At 39.7% G+C, this 18,787-nt stretch overlaps 1 long non-coding RNA gene across 1 annotated transcript in view; it reads left to right on the top strand.

Moving 5' to 3' along the window:
• The first annotated feature begins 375 nt into the window (after positions 1 to 375).
• LOC122553221 (uncharacterized) overlaps positions 376 to 18,787 on the top strand; it is a 30,264-nt gene continuing 11,852 nt past the window's right edge. Inside the window, exon 1 of the long non-coding RNA XR_015758293.1 lies at positions 376 to 460. This is a non-coding gene — a long non-coding RNA (uncharacterized LOC122553221). The remainder of the gene's footprint in view (positions 461 to 18,787) is intronic.

Raw genomic sequence — 18,787 nt, 5'->3', positions numbered from 1 at the left:
CAATTTTCATAATCTTCTTCATTATTAACTGAAACTTCTTCCTAACTGCCATTTGCTGTAAGCCTCAATTTCCTGTTTTATTTTAATTCCTATTAAGGTATTAATTAAATCACTTCTTCTTTTTCACTGGGCTCGGAGAAAGGAAGAATCATTTTTTGGCAACTAGGTAAGTAATCTTTTAATATAAAAGGGAACAACATTTGCCTAGCTTGTGATTCTGTTAGCTTTCCCTTATGCTTGGCTGTGGTAGGGGAGACTAGTGGCTTTGTCTCATGGAACAAGCACTGACAAAGGCTGCTTCTTATCTGGCACAAAACAAGATTGCTACTGGTGAAAACATCGGCAGTGTTTGTATAGTGTATATTCTTCCCTTTCTTGGTGAAGGTGGTCAAACTGCAGCAGAAAGAATCAACAAGGGGAATTTGACTGACACGTTGAAGAAATACAATCATTGTTGGAGGTAATGTTGAGAGGTCAGGTTACTGTTACGTCTTGTTTCTAATCAAACATGCGATTCACCCACTTCTACATTATTGCTAAATTACAATACACTTCTTACACACAAGGGCTGTGGGCCTCTCAACAGTGTCCCTTCATCGAACCTTTAATCCCATTGCTGCATACAAGCCTGTTACTCAGAAAATTAATAATGTTTATCACTCAGGTATATTTATCATGGTGAGAATTATGGATAATTTATACATAGCGTTGATTGCAAATTGCACTTTCAAAAACACTTATCATACTTTCAATTAATGGTATCATTTCAAGCTCTGTGCACTTGTTAGAACATTGTTTCTGTAATTAAATTCGATATACCACTTTTAAGACTCATGGTAGAACAGTGTATTAATAAATGTTGCCCTTGGTATCAATTTGTGAAAAGAAGTAAACAAAATGTTTGATGATCATGTAACACAAGTCTATTTGTGCGCATCCCATTGCACTGGACGTACCTGTTCAATTAATGGCAGAAATCTTTTAAAAAATTCAAAGAACTGTGAAGTGGTGCTAAAAGATTCAAATTTGTATTCTATCAAAGAAATGTTGACAAATCTTGCAGTAATAAAATGCTGTTCTGAACAAAAGCAATAAACTGCTTTCTTATATAAATTTTTCAACAAGCCAGGATTGAATCTTCTATGATGAAGACATAATGTGTCATAATAATTAGGGCAACAGCTAGGCTTCAGACAAAAGACAGCTTTTTAATATGCAAATTTATGCAGCCAGGGCCATTCAGATGAGGCAGATTTCTACCTCTTCTGGTAGATTCATCTTCTCTGCTAATCATCTGAAGGCTGCCAAATGTTCCCTGACACTAATGTATTACAGGTCAACAGAGACAGGTCTTCACCTATTACCCCACAACAATGTGCTCCCCTCCCCATTCCCTCTTCATCATTTGGCGCAATTACTGGCAGATGCAATCATATGCCTTGAATAGAAGCAACTGGGGCTTGTTTGCGGCTTGGATTCATTAGTAAGGAGGAGGAAGAAAGGAATAAATTACATAATTACAAAAAAACAGTGGCCGAAGCCATTTGATACAAAGCTGATTTTGCATATGTGCATTTGGTCAGTCGTGGAATGGAGGACGTTGGGATAGTTGAAGTATGCTTCTACAGCGCAAGTTTTGGGTGTTCTCCAAAACAGATGGCTTTATATAACGCCCATTCTTCTCCTTGTCAACTGTTCTGTTCATTTATTCTTGTGTTTGATGTTTGCTTTTGTTACTTCCACACAGGGACCCCTATCACCGCTTTCCTGCAACATTTTATGATCTAAAATTTTAATTGTGCTTTTGATGGCTTTCCATCAGGGTTGACAGTACAGAAAATACAAATACTTTGATTTTTGCATCAGTTGGAATGAGTACAAAGCACCGTGAAATTAAGAGAGATCATTTAGTTTTCCCACATGCTAGCATGCTTTTCTTGGAATAAATAATATATTTATTTCTGTGCACAAAATTTACTTCATTTTAAGACAGAGGTTTAACACCTCTGCATTAGAATTAAGTACATCATAGGATAACTTCTATTGTTTGCAGTTCAATTCAACAAATAGTCACTGTTATTATAATATAATTACATTATAGTAGTTAATTTTAACATTTAAATATTCACAAATAATAATGCAATACTTAGCTTAAAATGATAGATTAATAAAGATGTGTATTGGGAATTGACCGGGGATATTTTTATAATAACTAGTTAAATTAGATTCCATTTTTATAAAGTTAGATCCTGGGGATTATTTTTTATCAGTGCTTTGAAAACAGCATTTACAAATAAGTTGACTGAATGAATCAAATTCTACAAGGAGTTACTGGATTTTCTATGTCTTTTAAACTGCTATTTCAAGGATATGATTCTATGATTTTTCAACGAAAGCCAGTGGCTTGGGAAGTGATGACCTGTTGTGGAATAGGACCAGGGCAGAAGCAATAAGATTGAAAGGCCTGAAAATAGAACTTGAAACAGAAGTTGTTTCAAAAAAAGGCTTTCATCATTGCAAAACTGAAGTTTAGAAAAGTTAGATCTCTGTACCAATTACATCCTCAAAGAAATCATTGATTTTATGACAGCCTTTATCATTCCAATTTTATCCTTTGATCTTTTCTGGTGATTATTCTTATATTTAATTTAGAAAAAAATCAAAATTAGTCATCAGCAGATATTTCTAACCATGCGACAGGTCTTTATCTATTGTCTCCTATTAACTTTATCAACAATGAGCACCCCTCCCCATTCCCACTTCATCACTTAAAATAGACATAAATAATGAGATCAATATCAAAACTATCCATCTCCTCATTTTGACAGAATACTCATTGTCTTTCACTTTGTGTCTTAACTTCTTTCCTGTTTTAAGAAAAAGTTTTTGGCTGATATGTAAAATTCAATCCACAGATTTGTTCTCAACTCCTATGATTTCTAATATAAATTCAAGCTTGAAGAAGGTGAATAGTCTTGCAAAGGTGCAGCTGAGCTAAACCTTCAGATGACCACCATTAGCACCATTTTGTATGGACTAGCTGCAGTCTTGGTCATGATAGGGTTGATTTGCTGTAACCATCCTCCTCTTAGGGTGGGTTCTACAGATCCTCTATCAGGGTGCAGTGGAGGAGCATTACAAGGTGGTCTAATGGGAAGAGACTCTTGTCTTAAACAAAATGTATTTTATTGCATGATAGCAATCAAATACAAGTTACATTGGTATGATAGACATTGCAATAAAATCTATGAGAGACCTAGATAGTTGTTTTGCCTCCTTTGAAATCTAGGGCTGCTCTGTTTTATCCTGTCCAAGTCCATATGACATTATGTGATTTGGTGAAGCTTAATGCAGTACTCAGCATTATCCTTCCAGACAATTGGACCATTACCAACTGGGCCATTAGCTCCTCTGGAAGACCCGTAATCTCCTTAATTTCCTTTATGGAAGACTTCTTTTCCCATAGCATCATCTGGGGAAGATTTATTTTCATGAGTGTTTGTCACAGAAGGTGGTGACTCTATTGAAACAGATATTTTCTTTCTTGCAATATTTTGACTCTCTGAGACAAACAATTTCTTCTTGCCAGTATCCTGGTTCTCTGAAAAAGGCAATTTTGCCTTGATTGGGTCTTGAAACTGCAACACTTACTGTGCCACCTCAGTGATGGCTTCAGGGTGTTGTTGGCAATCTTCTTCAATCCCTGTGAGTACATCTTTATTCTCAATCTGCTGGTTACTCTGTACTAAATATATAGCATCTTTTCTTCAACTTGTTGTTTAAGATGATTGCACTCACCCCTGCGGTTGTTTCTGAATTTAAAACGGCTCTTTTTCAGTCATGTTACTGATAATTGCTTCTTGCTGAGCATGATCTCTGAAGTTAGTGCCAATTGGAAAGCAAACAAACTGATTGTTTCTCTTGGAGTTGTGTTGTTTCAGCATCTGACGTCAATTTGTTTGCATGATCCCAGCTGATGATCTCATTGAATGAGTCAGATCCCAGAGTGAAATCTGGCTCGATGGATCAGGAGTTTGATTTATCTGCAGTTGGTTAGCATGTTGATTAGTCAGTGAATATATTCACATGAGGCTGCCAATGTTCTTTAACACAAGAACACAGGAGAAAAAAAAAACAAATTTATCAACTAATATAGTCATTTTCAAAAGGTCTTAAGATAAAAAGCAAAAATATAGCTTCAACCTTTTTGTTTGCAGCCAAAATTCTATTCAGATTCTGAATCCCAGAGAAAATCACTCCTATCTTAACTCTTTAATTTCTTACTTAACTGACTCTTTTCATTTTTCTTTCTAGAACTGCTAGAAGAATTTTACAAATTTATCCCAATTCTGATAGCCTCAATTTTTAAAAAAATCTAACAGCTTGAAAACTTCACAAACTTACCTGCTCTACCATTTGTGTAAAGCTATTCTCCTTAACTGAAAATGTTTTCTTCAGCTGGCACGAAGCTGAAAACTAATTTTTTTTTTGCATGCCATAAACTCCACAGTGTAAACATTGTAGCATGGTGGCTCAGTGGTTAACACTGCTGCCTCACAGCGCCAGGGACCTGAGTTCAATTCCACCTAGGACAACTGTCTCTGTGGAGTTTGCATGCTCTTCCCGGTGTCTACATGGGTTTCCTCCCACAGTCCAAAGATTTATAGGTTAGCTGTATTGGTCAGGCTAAATCCCCCATAGTGTCCAGGGTTGTGTAGGTTAGATGGATTAGCCATGGGAAATGCTAATCCCAGAATTGGGATTACAGAATTACAGAATTGGGTGGGGGTGGAGCATGGTGGGATGCCTTTTTGAGGGTAAATGTGAAAATGATGGGCTGAATGGCCTGTTTCCACACTGTAGGGATTCTACTAAGCCAAATGCCTTCTTGCTAATGATATCTTTTAGGTCACTCTTCCAAATAAGTCTCTATAGATATTACCCTAAAATTTGCTGGGCTAGATAAAATGAGGTTAAATTAAGTTGAATGAAATGAGAAGGAGAAAACAATGAAATCTATTGCTGACCTAATGATTAAAAAGTCATGGGTTTTAAAGTGTTTCGGTGTTTTGCTGAAGTAATCTTTGTGTTGACATTGAGTGGTACAACTCAGCAGTAATGAATGGAATGGTCATAGTAACTTTGGAAAAGCTGCAGTTTTGTATAAAACAGACACAGTGATTGAGATGTGATAATGCGGACTATTTATCAGCTGAATTTGTGCTTGTCTTCTGATTGTGCTGTGTAAATACCATACGGTGATTCAATGACATAAACATGTGAGAACAAGATGAAGTTTTTTTACATCAAAATTCATTCAAAGCAAGTGATAAGCATCCTTCTAGGGAGACGCATGCAAGTCTTGATGAGTTAATTGATCAAGCCAACATGGGAAACTGGCATGGTTATAATGTTTACCAGTTGTCAAAGCTGATCATTTGCTGGAGGCTGGATTAGAGTGTAAGTGCACAACGTCTTTGTATGGAAGGAATATAAGAAAGGCCTTACCTCACAGCAAAATATAACTAGCAGAGGGAGACTGTTTGGTCAACAACTAGAAGTTGAGATGGAGCAGATTGATCACTTGTTCCAGTCTAATCTTTGGATGAGTCAACATAAAAGGCTTCACTTGTGATCTAAGCCTTTTTCTTGTAAGATTTTTACAGTAATATTTGATGCCTACTTTGCTTTAATGAACAATATAAAGTATATTCTACTGTTAGAACTGCCTTGGGTTATTGTTAGGAGCAGAGGATGCCCAATGGTCCAGAGAAAGTGGGAATAAAAGAAATCCCATTGCCAATATTGGTCGAGTGTTTAAGGTAGGTTGAGTATGCTGGGTGTCGGGTGATTTTGGTCGGGGATTCTGACCAGAGTGAAGTCTGGAATTTGGCGGGAGTGGGTGTGGAGACAGATCACATTGGGATTGGGGAGAAATTGGTCCAGGAAGAGACTGACGTTGGGGGTGGGGATGTGTTGGATTGGAAATGGTAGGGGTTTTAGTCTGAGGGGGTTAAAGTCAGGCATCGGGGGATGGGGGTGGTCTGGTCAGGGAGTAGGGTTTGATAGGCAGTGTTCAGGTGAATCAAGTCGGGCCAAATTCAGCATTTGGGTATTAGATCCAGGTAGAGTTGGAGGTCAAGTCAGTACAGATGGGAGTCAGGGGTCCAGCCTGGCTGGAGTTGGGGGTCAAATTAGATCTAAAGAGAGGTGGTTAAGTGTCAGTGAGAGGTCAGGGTGTGGTTAGTGATAAGATGGTTGGGTGTCAATTTAATATTTGCCAAGAGTTAGAGTTGGTTTTCATTCCTCTAACTTTTCCTGGGGAGCTATTAACATAGACATATAGAACATTGGAGCAGGAACAAGTCATTTAGCCTGCTACACCATTTAACATGAACACGACTGATCCTTATCATAACGGTGTGCTCCCGATACCCCTTACCACTTTTAGCTTTTAGAAATATCTTTCTTTCTTTAATATATTCAGAGCCTTGGCCTCCAAAGCCTTCTGCAGTAGAGAATTCCACAGGTTCACCATGCTGTCTGAAGAAATCTCTACTCATCCTAGTCCAAAGTGGCATTGTGCATATCCTGAGACCATGACCCTGCTATGGACACCCTCCTGCCAGGGAAACACCACCCCTGTATTCCATCTGTTTAGCCTTGTCAGTATCTTATATGTTTCAATGAGATCCACTCTAGTTCTTTTAAATTCCAATGAATATGGGACCAGTGAGCAATCTCTCCTCATGTGAAAGACTTGCATCCCAAGAATTGGTTTTGGTGAACTTTCATTGGCTTTCTGGCAAGTATATCTTTTCTCAGGTAAGGAGACCAGAACTTCTCACTATACTGTAGTATCTCATCAAGGTCCTGCACAGTTACAGTAAGACTTCCTTGCTCCTCATTCCTTGGACTGAAGGCCAACATAGCATTTGTCTTCCCAACTGCTTACTGCACCCTTATTGAGTGCACCTATTATTTCCTGTTTAATTCCATCTCTTACCTCACCATGACTGTTTGGAAATCACATAAATGTTTTATACCCCCATGTTGCTGCTTAAATCAATCCAGACTAATTCCACATCTTGATTTTCTGAGTCAATGTATTTTCGTATTATTTCATGAATTTCATTAACATCTATCTCCTTCTCAGTTTTATCTGTCTCTCCTAAAGGTGAATAACCTTATATATTCACTTCCCAGTCTTGGTCACCCTGCAACCATGTGTCTGTAAATGCAATCATATCATGCCTATGCACAACAATTTACATTGTTAAATCATCTACCTTATTGTGAATGCTTGGTATATCCATATATCATTCCTTTAGACTTGGCTTTTTGACTTTTGTGCACATTTTTGTACTCCTACCTTATTTGCTGCTAGCTCTTGTTTCTCTTGCCTTCAACTTTTGCCTTCTACTTTTCTATCTTCATTTCTGTCTTTGTGCCTCTCACTCTTATCTCCCTGCTCAAGTTCCCATCTCTCTGCTACTATTATTTAATCCCTCCATCACTCTTCTCACAAGCAACCCTGTCCTGGTCCTGCTAGGGCACAACCCCTCCAGCTTGTAGAGGTCTCATCTTCCCCTGAATTGATGCCAATGTCTCAAGATTCTAGATTTATTCGACACCATTCAGCCAGTCACACATTCATTTGAAGTATTCTCCCATTCCTGATCTGGCTAACATGTGGCATTGGGAGAAATCTTGAACTTGCTACTTTTGTGATCTGGCAGTTTAATTTATTTCCTAGCTCCCAATATCCTGCTTGTAAAACCCCATTCCTCTTTTTACCCATGACATGGACCATGACCTCTGGCAGTTCTCCCTTCCTTAAGTGAGTTGGAACTCTCTGAGGTCTCTGACTTCAGCTTAGAGTTGTGGACTTATACAGAGACTTCCATGTTCCATGTAGTTATCCATCAGAAGTTTTAACTTTCAAGGGAATTCCCATGGAGTTATCTGTGTCTAGACTTCTACATGGTCCCAAGTTGCAACTCCAGTCTACACTGCTGCAGTGACTGCTTTTCCATTAGGAGATCTGGACCACTGTCATAAAGACTATGAAGATATTTAGATGGTTGGTCTCTATGTCCATTTGTCACTCAAGTCCTCACTTCATCACATCAGATTTGGTGGAGTTTAATGCAATCTTCAGCATTAACTGTTGCAGAATGATTGCCTTGTGCAACTCCTGGCATTTCAATTAGAAAGAACCAAACATTTGTCCCATGGGACAAGAAAAAGAAAAGTTATTTTTCTTTTCTTCACTCATACGTTGGCCAGCATTTATTGCCTGCCCCTAATTCTTCTCAGGAAGGTGGTGGGGAGCTGCCTTCTTGAACTGCTGCAGTCCACATGCTGTAGGTACACCCACAATGGCCTTAGGGAGGGAATTCCAGGATTTTGGCCCAGCGACAGTGAAGGAACAACGATCTATTTCCAAATCAGGATGGTGAATGGTTTGGAAGGGAACTTGCAGATGGTAGTGTTCCCATGAATCTGCTGCCCTTGTCCTTCTAGATGGAAGTTGTTGTGGGTTTGGTAGGTGCTGTTTGAGGAGCCTTTCTGAAGTGCATCTTGTAGATGATACATATTGCTGCCACTGAGCATTGGTGGTGGAGGGAATGGATGCTTGTGGATGTGATGCCAATGAAGAGAGCTACTTTGTTCTGGATGGTGTCAAATTCTTGAGTGTTGTTAAAGTTGCCCCCACCCAGGCATGTGGGGAGTATTCCATTACACTCCTGATTTGTGCCTTGTATATGGTTGCCAGACTTTGTGAAGTCAGGAGTTGAGTTACTCGCTGCAATATGCCTAGCCTCTGTCCTGCTTCTGAAGCTACTCTACGTATATGGCTAGTCCAGTTGAATTTCTGGTCAATGGTAGTCCCCAGGATGTGATACTGAGGGGTGAAGTGCTGCTAACACCATTGAATGAGTAGGATGGTGATTAGATTGTCTCTTGTGGAGATGGTAATTGCCTAGCATTTATGTGGCACGCATGGTACTTGCTACTTGCAAGCCCAAGCCTGGGTATTGTCCAGATCTCGTATTGTAGGGATATTGTTCAATTAAATCATAAAAACTTGAAAATTTCCCAAAGGCTGGCATTTATTTAATGGAGATAACTGCCTAGAATGTTCTTTGAAAGTAATTCCTTTATCAGTCGGACAGCAAAGTAGGTAGATAGCAGATCAGACCAACAGTGAGCACAAAGTGGGTGAAAGAAGAAAAGCTTTCATTCGTCTCTTGTTGAGGTTGACGTGTGGGACCAATCCCTCTGTTCTGGCTACACCAGTTATGATAGGAAGGCCTGACGATGAGGAATCAAAAGAATACTTGCATGACCCCAGGACAAGGTGCCATAAGACTTTGTCATCTGCCCTGCTCTTTATCCGCAATAATTACTTGATTATCATGAATTGATTATTAAAGGTCTGCCCGATCAGTGCAATGATACAATAACAAATGAACTCCACTGTCTGCTCTCTTTATTGCTGTGCGCACCCAGTGAAGTTTGTTCCAGAATAAACCACCATTAGTTTGCCTCGGCTGTTGAATGTTTCATGGACACAGCAAGAATCCCATATTCTTTAATAGAAACTAATCTGTTTCCATAACCTATCAAACCCATTGCTATTTATATTTTGACCTTTTCAAGTACAAACTATCCAGTGCCTAACTGAAATAGACTTACAAAGCAAGTTGGCGAAATTACATCAGTGTCATGCACCATAATAAACATAATTTTTGTGTAGCAAGTTTGAACTTTGTTGTTTATTCAAAACATATGCTTAGGGAGTGCTAAAATTGAGTGTAAAATTTCCTGATTGCAACGTAGATTTATTTACAAAATTTTGTCTTAACGTAGGCTACTCAGCAGGGTACCTTTGACTTTTTTTTTGTTTTTGTGTGATTCAATTCAGTTCAGAGGTTTGTGGCTTCAAGTCACACTCCAGCACAATAATCCATGCTGATGTTGCTGTTCAGTTCTGAGTGATTGTTATGTGTCAGAAGTGTCATTTTTCAGGTGAGATATTAAACAGAGGTTTTGCCTTTTCAGATGAATGTAAAAGAAAATCTAATGGCACTTTTACCAAAACAAGCAAGGAAGTCCTTCTTGGTGTTCTGATCAATATTTATTCTTTAATCAACAGTTCAAAAACCAGTTAAATGGTCACCACACATTTCTGTTTGTGGGATCTTGCTGTACACAAATTGGCAACTGCATTTCCTACATTTCAGCACATCATTGGCTATAAAGCATGTTGGGCTATTGGTGGTTGTGAAATGCTCTATGGAAAGGTCAATGATAGAAAGGTATGATCGTAGCTGAGGCAGGTTTGGTGAGCCAAAGGCAGTTCCTGAGGAGTCTCTGTCTCGCAATTATTTAACAGGTACAAGGTTCTTGCAAGCTGTGTGATGAGAGGGGACTACAGGGAGGATGAGTGAAGGGACCATAGCATCAAGGTACAGGGATCCATTCAAGGAACTAGGAATGTAGTAGTGGTAAGGGACAATATAATGAGAGGATAGATACTGTTCTCTGCAGTCATGAACGGGAATCCCAAAGGTAGGGTTGCCTGCTTGAAATCAGATTGAAGGCCACCTTCTTGGGGTTTGGAGAGGAATTTGGAATGAGAAGGGTGGGATTCAGTCGTTGTTGACCTCGTTGGTGCCAATGCCATTGATACGACTGAAAAGGAGATGCTGATGAAAGACTTTGAACAGTTAGGCGCTGAACTAAAAAGTAGAACCGCAAGGTAATGATGTCAGGTTTACCATCTGAGCCCTATCAAAACTGGTAGAGAGTAAATAAAGGCAAACTATTAAATGTGTGGCCTGAAGATTGGTGTGGGAGAACTGGCTTTCAGTTCATGGTCAGTTCAGTTGGTAGTCAGAGCTTCTATTTCCAGCATTTACTATTTTTATTTAAGATTTCCAGCATCCTCAAACTTTTGATTTTGTATAAGCATTTGTTTTTGATGAACTCACACGATATTTTACCATTGGATCTATTCAGCAGTAGCAAAGCTGTTAGTACTCCTAAGGCTATTAACACTGCTTTGTGTTATAACATTAAGATTGAACAAATTGCAAAAACACATAGTTGCATTCAAGCCAGCAGATGGTCTGGGTGGTTTTGATAAGATGTCCATAATCTTACTTGATCTGGTAAGTAACCAATGTAAGCAATAGAGTGACTGCCCTTGATATCAATGCTGCCTTTTACTTAGCTTGGCATCAAGGATCCTGAGCAAAACTACAGTCAATGGGAATCAGGAGGATAACTCTCCATTGGTTAGAGTCAGATGGTTGTGGTTGTTGGAGTCATCTCAGTTCCTTAACAGCACCTTCCAAACCCATGACAACAACCATTTGGCTGGACTGGGGCAGTAGATACATGGGAACACCATCATCTGCAAGTGCCCCTGCAATCTAACTTGGAAATACATACCGTTCCTTCACTGTTGCTGGGTTGAAATCCACATTAATAGTATGGTGGGTCTACTTACTACTTGCAGTGGAGCAAGAAAGCAGCTCACAAACAGCATCTCTAGTGCAATTATAGATGGGCAGTAAATGCTGGCCAAGCCTGTGATGCCCACATGGCATGAATGAATGAATTCAAAGAAAGGTTTACTAATTAATGGCGCAGCCAGCCAGAAAATCGAAGTAGATGAAACACAATTGATAAACCAACTCAAAGCATGTTTCATTCGCTTGCACTTTTTCTCCAGTAACATCCTCCGTTATTTGAGAGTTGTCGTGATTTATGTCATCAGTATACTACAGGGTGAAGTGTGGAGGCAGTCCCCGAGTCTACCTAAGCCAGAACAGGGTTCAAACACCATGCTGTTAACGTTATACTGAGCTACACATAAACTGTCTCTCCATTGAGCTAACTGAACACTCCATACATTAATTAAACTTGTTGGTTTTGGTCCTGAATATGGTAAATTTCTCCAGTGATATGGAAAAATGCTGCAAGGATGAGCACCAGGATTTGGGAATAGGAACCTGCGTCCCTCCAGGAAACCTTAAAATGTCTGGGATAATATGAAAGTCATCTTTGGTTCTTATTTTCATAGAAATAAATTCCTTTCATTTGGATACATCCTTCTGAATATGCAACATCCACCTCCCCAATTTCCAGTCAAAACACTGGCTTCACATAGCTGTCGATGGTGGGTTATTTCCTCCTCTTTCTGTTGAGACCGCTCCTTGTTTTCTTTACACCACCGACTGAATTATGTTTGAGATGAACTAAAAATACTTTTTTTTGAGGGGCATTTGATTTTCAGTTTACTGTTAAATCCTTTTCTCTGGATGTATCTTTTATTGACCCTTTCCAGTGACACATGGTAGGTGCATTTTAATGATCCAGTGTTACCTCAGCCAAGTGACCATTCTTCCTGAATGAGCTTCGACAGTATGTTGGCAGGCTATTTAACTGTGCAGGTCTTCACAGCTGAGCCCAGTACCATTCTTATTCATGTCCACAGGCACACACTTCCAAGGTCAATATTGACATATTCACTTTTAAACTGTCAACAGCTGGCATCAAAGGAATTCCAGTTTCCCAGGATTGGTAATATTTTAAAAATATTGGGTATTAAAATTTTAAAACTATCATGCTGGTACGTAGAAAAATAAATTTACTCCGACTAGGAAGTGCGTAATAATGGTAATATTAACACTATATAACTATTAGTTAGCCCCAGTCTATTTAGAACATGATCATAAAACAGGTAGTTAGTTAGAATTAAGCTTTTGAAGCAATTTTAAATTCTAAAAAGATGAACATAAAGTTGTCGATTTAAAATTATTGCTGAAGTAGAGTCCACATGTTCCTTAAAATAGCATTAGGTAATTTCTCAGAAAATAAATTAATTTGTAGAGTAAATGTAATGGTGAGGTTAGATTAGAAGCAAAATACCGTGGACACTTGAGATGTGAAGTAAAAAAGAAAGTGTTGGAGAAACTCAGCGTTCTGGCAGGATCTATAGAGAGACAAACAGTTAATGTTTTGAGTCTCTTCTTCTTAGTGAGGGTAGCAAGCTAATAATCTGTTAAGGACACAGATAAAGATTTCTTTGGATGAATGGCCATATTTTGTGCTGCAACATTCTATAATACTAATATTATTCTTCAAATTATCTAGTAGTAGGCTAGTATCAGTCAAAGATAGCTTCTGTCTTTTAAAGGAGAGGTGTACTTCGGCTGAAGCAAATGTCTGAATGTATTCTCAAAAGTTATATCCTACCAACTGCACCATTGGTCTCAGATAGTCCTTAATTCATCACATTCCCAACAGTTACCTACCATCATATCTGTCTATCAGGATGCATACCTGATAATCCTATTGCTGCAGTGCAGTCTTGTACTGTTAGCCTCAACACCTTTACACATATATCCAACCACGACAGTCCCAATCACCATAACAGGTACTTTGCACTCACTGCTGTTCTTACTTCATGGATAACATAGATATTAGCTTGCAGGAGGAGGAACACAGACACAAGTTCTGTTGGAGACAACTCATGAACATCTTGATTGATCGTGGTTCACAGTGAATGAACATGCATAGTGAAACCATCCATTAAAGCTTTGATTATTGTCAAGGAGCATGAAAGAGTCCAGCACCAACTTGGCACATGCTTTGTGCACAGATTTAAACCAATCCTTTCCAGTGTGGAAGTGGTGGCTGACTCCTTTAGCACAATAATGAACGCAAACAGGATGCAGTATCAGATGACCAATGTCTCAGGTTCATTTGCAAACAAGCAGAAGACAATAAGAGTCTAAGTGTTAAATTGTGAGCTTAGATTGCTTTCATGAAAAGAACCCTTACTTCATGACCACGGCTGTGGATTACAGTGTGTGAAGGACTTGCAAGCTATCTCAACTGTCCAGCAATCTGTCTTCCGAAATCCATCCTCTGCCAGATTACCAGAAGTGCTGAGAGCCTGTCCTGTGGGACTGGCAGTAACTCCATGGCTCAGAAAACTTATGCCATTTCTCATGAAGACAGTATTTGTCCTTCCACACCTGCCATAGTGATTTTGTGACCACAGACAGACCATCAGGTGGATTTGTGCCTGGTGTCCTAATGTCTTCATTCAGCCATAATCCACTGCACCAGCTGAAATTGGGCCACCAGAGCAAACCAAAGGCTGGTGAATGGCTGACAAGGATTACTCACTGACCACTGTGCATGGCTGGTGACACTAGTGCCCAACCCACACACAGTTTACAGCATGGAGGAGAAGAAACGGAGGATTGCAGATGCTGGAGATCAGAGTTGCGAGTGTGTTGCTGGAAAAGCACAGCAGGTCAGACAGCATCCGAGGAGCAGGAAAATAAACCCTTCATTAAGAAGCCCATCCTGAGCATTCTGAATGGATGTGTCCCTTTTCTGAGGGCTCCTTTTCTTCCACTTCTGCCTGCTACATCTAAGCCAGACCAGCAGCTGTCTCTCATGCTGGCTTGCTGCAGTCCACAGCCAATTTGTAGATCCAGTTACTTGAGACCATCCTCTATAACCACTTACAACTTCTTCAACTGATTATCAGTAATCTCCCTCTAGCCTTGCTGCCCCTCCTGGGGTAGCATTGTGTAGGAGCACTAGGATAGGTAAAACATGTGGAAGAATGGCATTAAATGAATGTCTAAAGGGGATTATTGGCTTTTGAGTGGCATTCCTCGGTTGTTAGAATATGAGTACTTCCATTGAAAGAGTAGTCCATCTCATGGATGTATAAGCCAACCCAATGAAATGATACAGTGAAGTGGACTCAATGATATGGCTGCAATACATAGGAGCTTTGGCAGATTTGTTGCAGTTATAGCATGGACGCATGAGAGTAAAACCAGGCAGGGCCTAGGACAGGGAATTACTAGAGACCTAATAACAAGGGCTGGAGTTCTCTGGGGCACTGCACTTGGTTTGAAGGCAGGGCCAAGAATAGCATCAGGGCCCAGAATTTCTGTCCCTGCTCCTGAAACTATGGACTATCCCAGTCCTAGAAAGCAGCTAAGTGTAAGTGTACCCTAGAAGAACTGCAGGGAACCTTGCACACCATTGCCTCAACTGTTTGCATGATCTTAAATGAGCTGAGCATGTAACCATTCGTGAATTGCTTGCTTAGATATAATCTTCGTGGCCACATGGGGAGGCAATTGTGTAATGGTAATGTCACTGGCCTTGTATTCAGATCTCCAGGCTAATGTTTTGATTCACGGGTTCAGATCTCACCATGGCAGATAGTGAAATTTGATTTCAATAAAATCTGGAATTAAAAGTTAGCCTAATTAAGCGTGTTGCTACAGTCGATTGTTGTATTTTTTTTTAAAAAATCAGGTTCATGTATACTCTTTCAGGAAGGGTATTTCTGCTGTCCTTGGCCTGGCTTACACATGACTCCAGACCCACTCAGTGGCTGGGACAATTAGGGATGGAAAATAAATGTTGGTCTTGCCAGCAATGCCCAAATGCGATGACCAAATAAGAAAAAAAGATACAGTCTATCAGCCCTGTCATGTGCGGGAATCCTGCCTTTGAGGGAAAAGCTCAAGCTATCTAGGCCTTTTAGTAGATCTATAGGAATAGAATGTAGTCAGATATCCTCACAAACAAGGCATCCAACTTCTCCATTCTGCAGGTATGTGCGACCAGTGGTGAGATTCTACAAATGCCTGGAAGATCCAGAAGCTTAGAAGTTTGGGGTGACTGTGATCTTCAGTGCAATAGGCCTGGATAGATACTCTTCCACCACTTGGGGTATGATCTAGAAGTACCCATATGCCTCTGCACATCCTTCTGTGACAGTGCTGCTCCAAGATTGTGAAGAAAGCTAATCCTTGACAAAAATAAAACTATCCTATAAAGGGTGTGAGTTCTTCTGCCCGTCAGGCAACTGGTTTTCTCTGATTCCTGAAGTAGGCTGTAATGATGCTGCATCTTTTCAGTGGGTCCAACTGACCACCCAATAAATGGGTACCATGACCACGTGTGCCCTTCAGCCTGTGTTTTCTCAGCCTGGTTGACCTGGTTCAAGACTATTTACACTATCATTCCACAGGTACCTGTGAAATCAGCTTCATTGGACCAATTGCTCTCCATAGCGAAGTCTCTGCATCTTGCATCTCCTCTCTGCTCTTTGATGTTTCTTCCAGTAGGTAACGTCTTCCCAACATTCACTCAACTCAGCTGAGGTGTCAAGGCCCTGAGACAGAGTTCACAAGATTTCTTCTCAGTCAGCTCAATTTTGTAAATATCAAGTTAGGTGTTCTTAATTGGTTACTTACTGCCCGCAGTCAGATCATTGATAACGGTCTGACCCTGCCTCAACCAAAAGAGATTGAGGTGGGAATCTGTCAAGCAGATAATTAATACACAACTTCCAAGCGTGTTCTGTCCTTCTCTCTCCATAGCTGCCTCCACGTGGCTTATAATGTTCTGCCCTGAGAATGTTCATTGTAAACACGCTGCAGATAAGCATTGGATCTCAACCCATTTCAGTATTCATACACAACAAACAGAGTTACCGTTTCGAGCCCAGTGACCCTGTTCTGGTCAGTGAAACCTCACATTATTGCAGCGTCTACACAAAGAAGTTAAACTGTCATTGCATTACACTCCAATTGTTTTCACATTCACAATGAGTATACAATTACAGTGCATTCAATATCACTTATACTTAAACATACAAAGTGATTGTGGAATTTCAATACAATCAGTACAGTCATAAATTTCAGATCCTACAAATTTTCTCAGTTAAGCTTGACAGAGCAGTTTTGAGAGGAGACCTGTGACTCAAAGTGTATAGAAAGAAAAATATTTTTTCACATAATTTGCCCCTTTATTGGTCTTTTAACATCTTTCATTCAGGCACCTGCTGGGAAGTGTATTGCAAACATCTCCAAGGCCTTCAATGTGAGTGCTGTTCTAGTTCAGGAAGAATTAGAACAGCTTCAGCCCCCCCATAAACACACTTTCTCTTTTGTAAATTCCCATCATCACTCCCATTGCGAAAAATATATTGTGATTGAAAACATTTGTTTCTGCTTCTGAATGTGTTTTATGTTGGTATGTTGTCCCTAAATCAAATTATGGAACTTCATTTATTTCAGTACCGATTATATAATTATCACCAAATGTGACGAATAATTTTTGCTTGTTATGCTTCTACAAAATAAGAATATTATGTTATTTCTACAGTTATATTCTGACCCTGGGTGAGGGTCATCGCATTGTTAAGCTCCCAGACGTGGTGGGATGAACTGGCTTCCTTTCTTTATTCTCCCACCCCCTTGGTTGGATACAACACGATTTCGAAGCTCCTTGGATGCTGCTTGAACTGCTGTGCTCTTCCAGCACCACTAATCCAGAATCTGGTTTCCAGCATCTGCAGTCATTGTTTTTACCTAATTTAAAAAGAATCCCTCCCCCTTGTGAATGCCTTTCTCTCAGCCCAAAGGAATTTACATTTTAAAAGGAGTTGTCTGCAAGAGGCAGTTTTCTACTGAGCAGCGAAGATACCCTGCTTTCTCACTATCTCTTCCTGTTGCACTCTCTCTTTCATAGAATCCTTACAGTGTGGAAGCTGTCCACATCAATCCTCCTAAGAACATCCCAACCAGACACACCCCATCTTTGTAACTCTACATTTCCCATGGCCAATCCTTCTAACCTGCACATCTTTGGACTGTGGGAAGAAACTGGAGCACCCAGAGGAAACCAGGGTGGACACAGGGAGGATGTGGAAACTTCACACAGACAGTTACTTTAGGGTGGAATCGAACATAGGTTTCTGGCGCTGTGAGACAGCAGTGCTAACCACTGAGCCACCATACTGTCCTCAGTTTGAAGTTTCTCTGATGTGTGATATCTGTGGGTCCCATACAGGAATTTGCCAGACAGTGATTGAATTTACCTTCACAGTCTTCTTCAGTCGATAGTACCCCTCTTTTAAAAAGCAAATCTTTGATTTAAAAGTTAAAAATATCCACGCTACATCAACATTCTCATCCATAATCATGAAACCCTCAATCTCAAGATATGGTATCTGATTAATAACCAATCTTATTTCTTGCTGTTCTTATTTGCTGTGCAATGTTTGCATGAAATAGATGCTACTCATGGCCAAATATTACTCCCTGTGTTCATTTTTTTTTTAATGTTATGTCAGCCTTTAATAAGATGACCAATATAACTAATAGATGCACTTAATATGTTAATTATTTGTCCATCTTGCACATTTGTAGAAATGTAGAAATTGACAAAAACTACTCTTTCATTTTTATCTTTATTCAGTTTATTAATGAAAATTAGTCTATAAAATTCAGTAGTTAAAATCAGTAAACTTTATCAAAGGGAGAGCTGGGACAGGGCATTAAATGAAACTTGAATACCAAAAGTTGTAAGGAAGTTGAATCAGCATGGGCTGCATCAATAATCCAAGAGCAGACCACTGCACTTTATTTCAGAGACTTGGAGGTTGAGCAAGAACTAGTCTTCAAATGTGTGGATGATATCAAACTAACAGAATCGAGAGACAAGAAAATCATGTTCAACATCAACAACTGACATCTATATAATGCTACAATATAAAAGTAATCCAAAGCACGTCACTTAGGTGCAGAATCAGCGAAGATGGGTTGAAGATGGAACTAATCTAAAGTGTAGACCAGTTTCTAAATAGTGGGGTGAGTGGAGAGGAGATGCACAAAAGTCCAGTGTCAGAAGAACAGAGAGTTATGGGGAAGTTGTAGAGTTG

This window comes from Chiloscyllium plagiosum, unplaced genomic scaffold, assembly GCF_037043375.1.
Source record: "Chiloscyllium plagiosum isolate Xiang-an unplaced genomic scaffold, Cpla_swu_hap1 HiC_scaffold_10, whole genome shotgun sequence".
NCBI classification, from domain to species: Eukaryota; Metazoa; Chordata; class Chondrichthyes; order Orectolobiformes; family Hemiscylliidae; genus Chiloscyllium; species Chiloscyllium plagiosum.
This window is presented reverse-complemented; position numbering and strand designations above follow the sequence as displayed.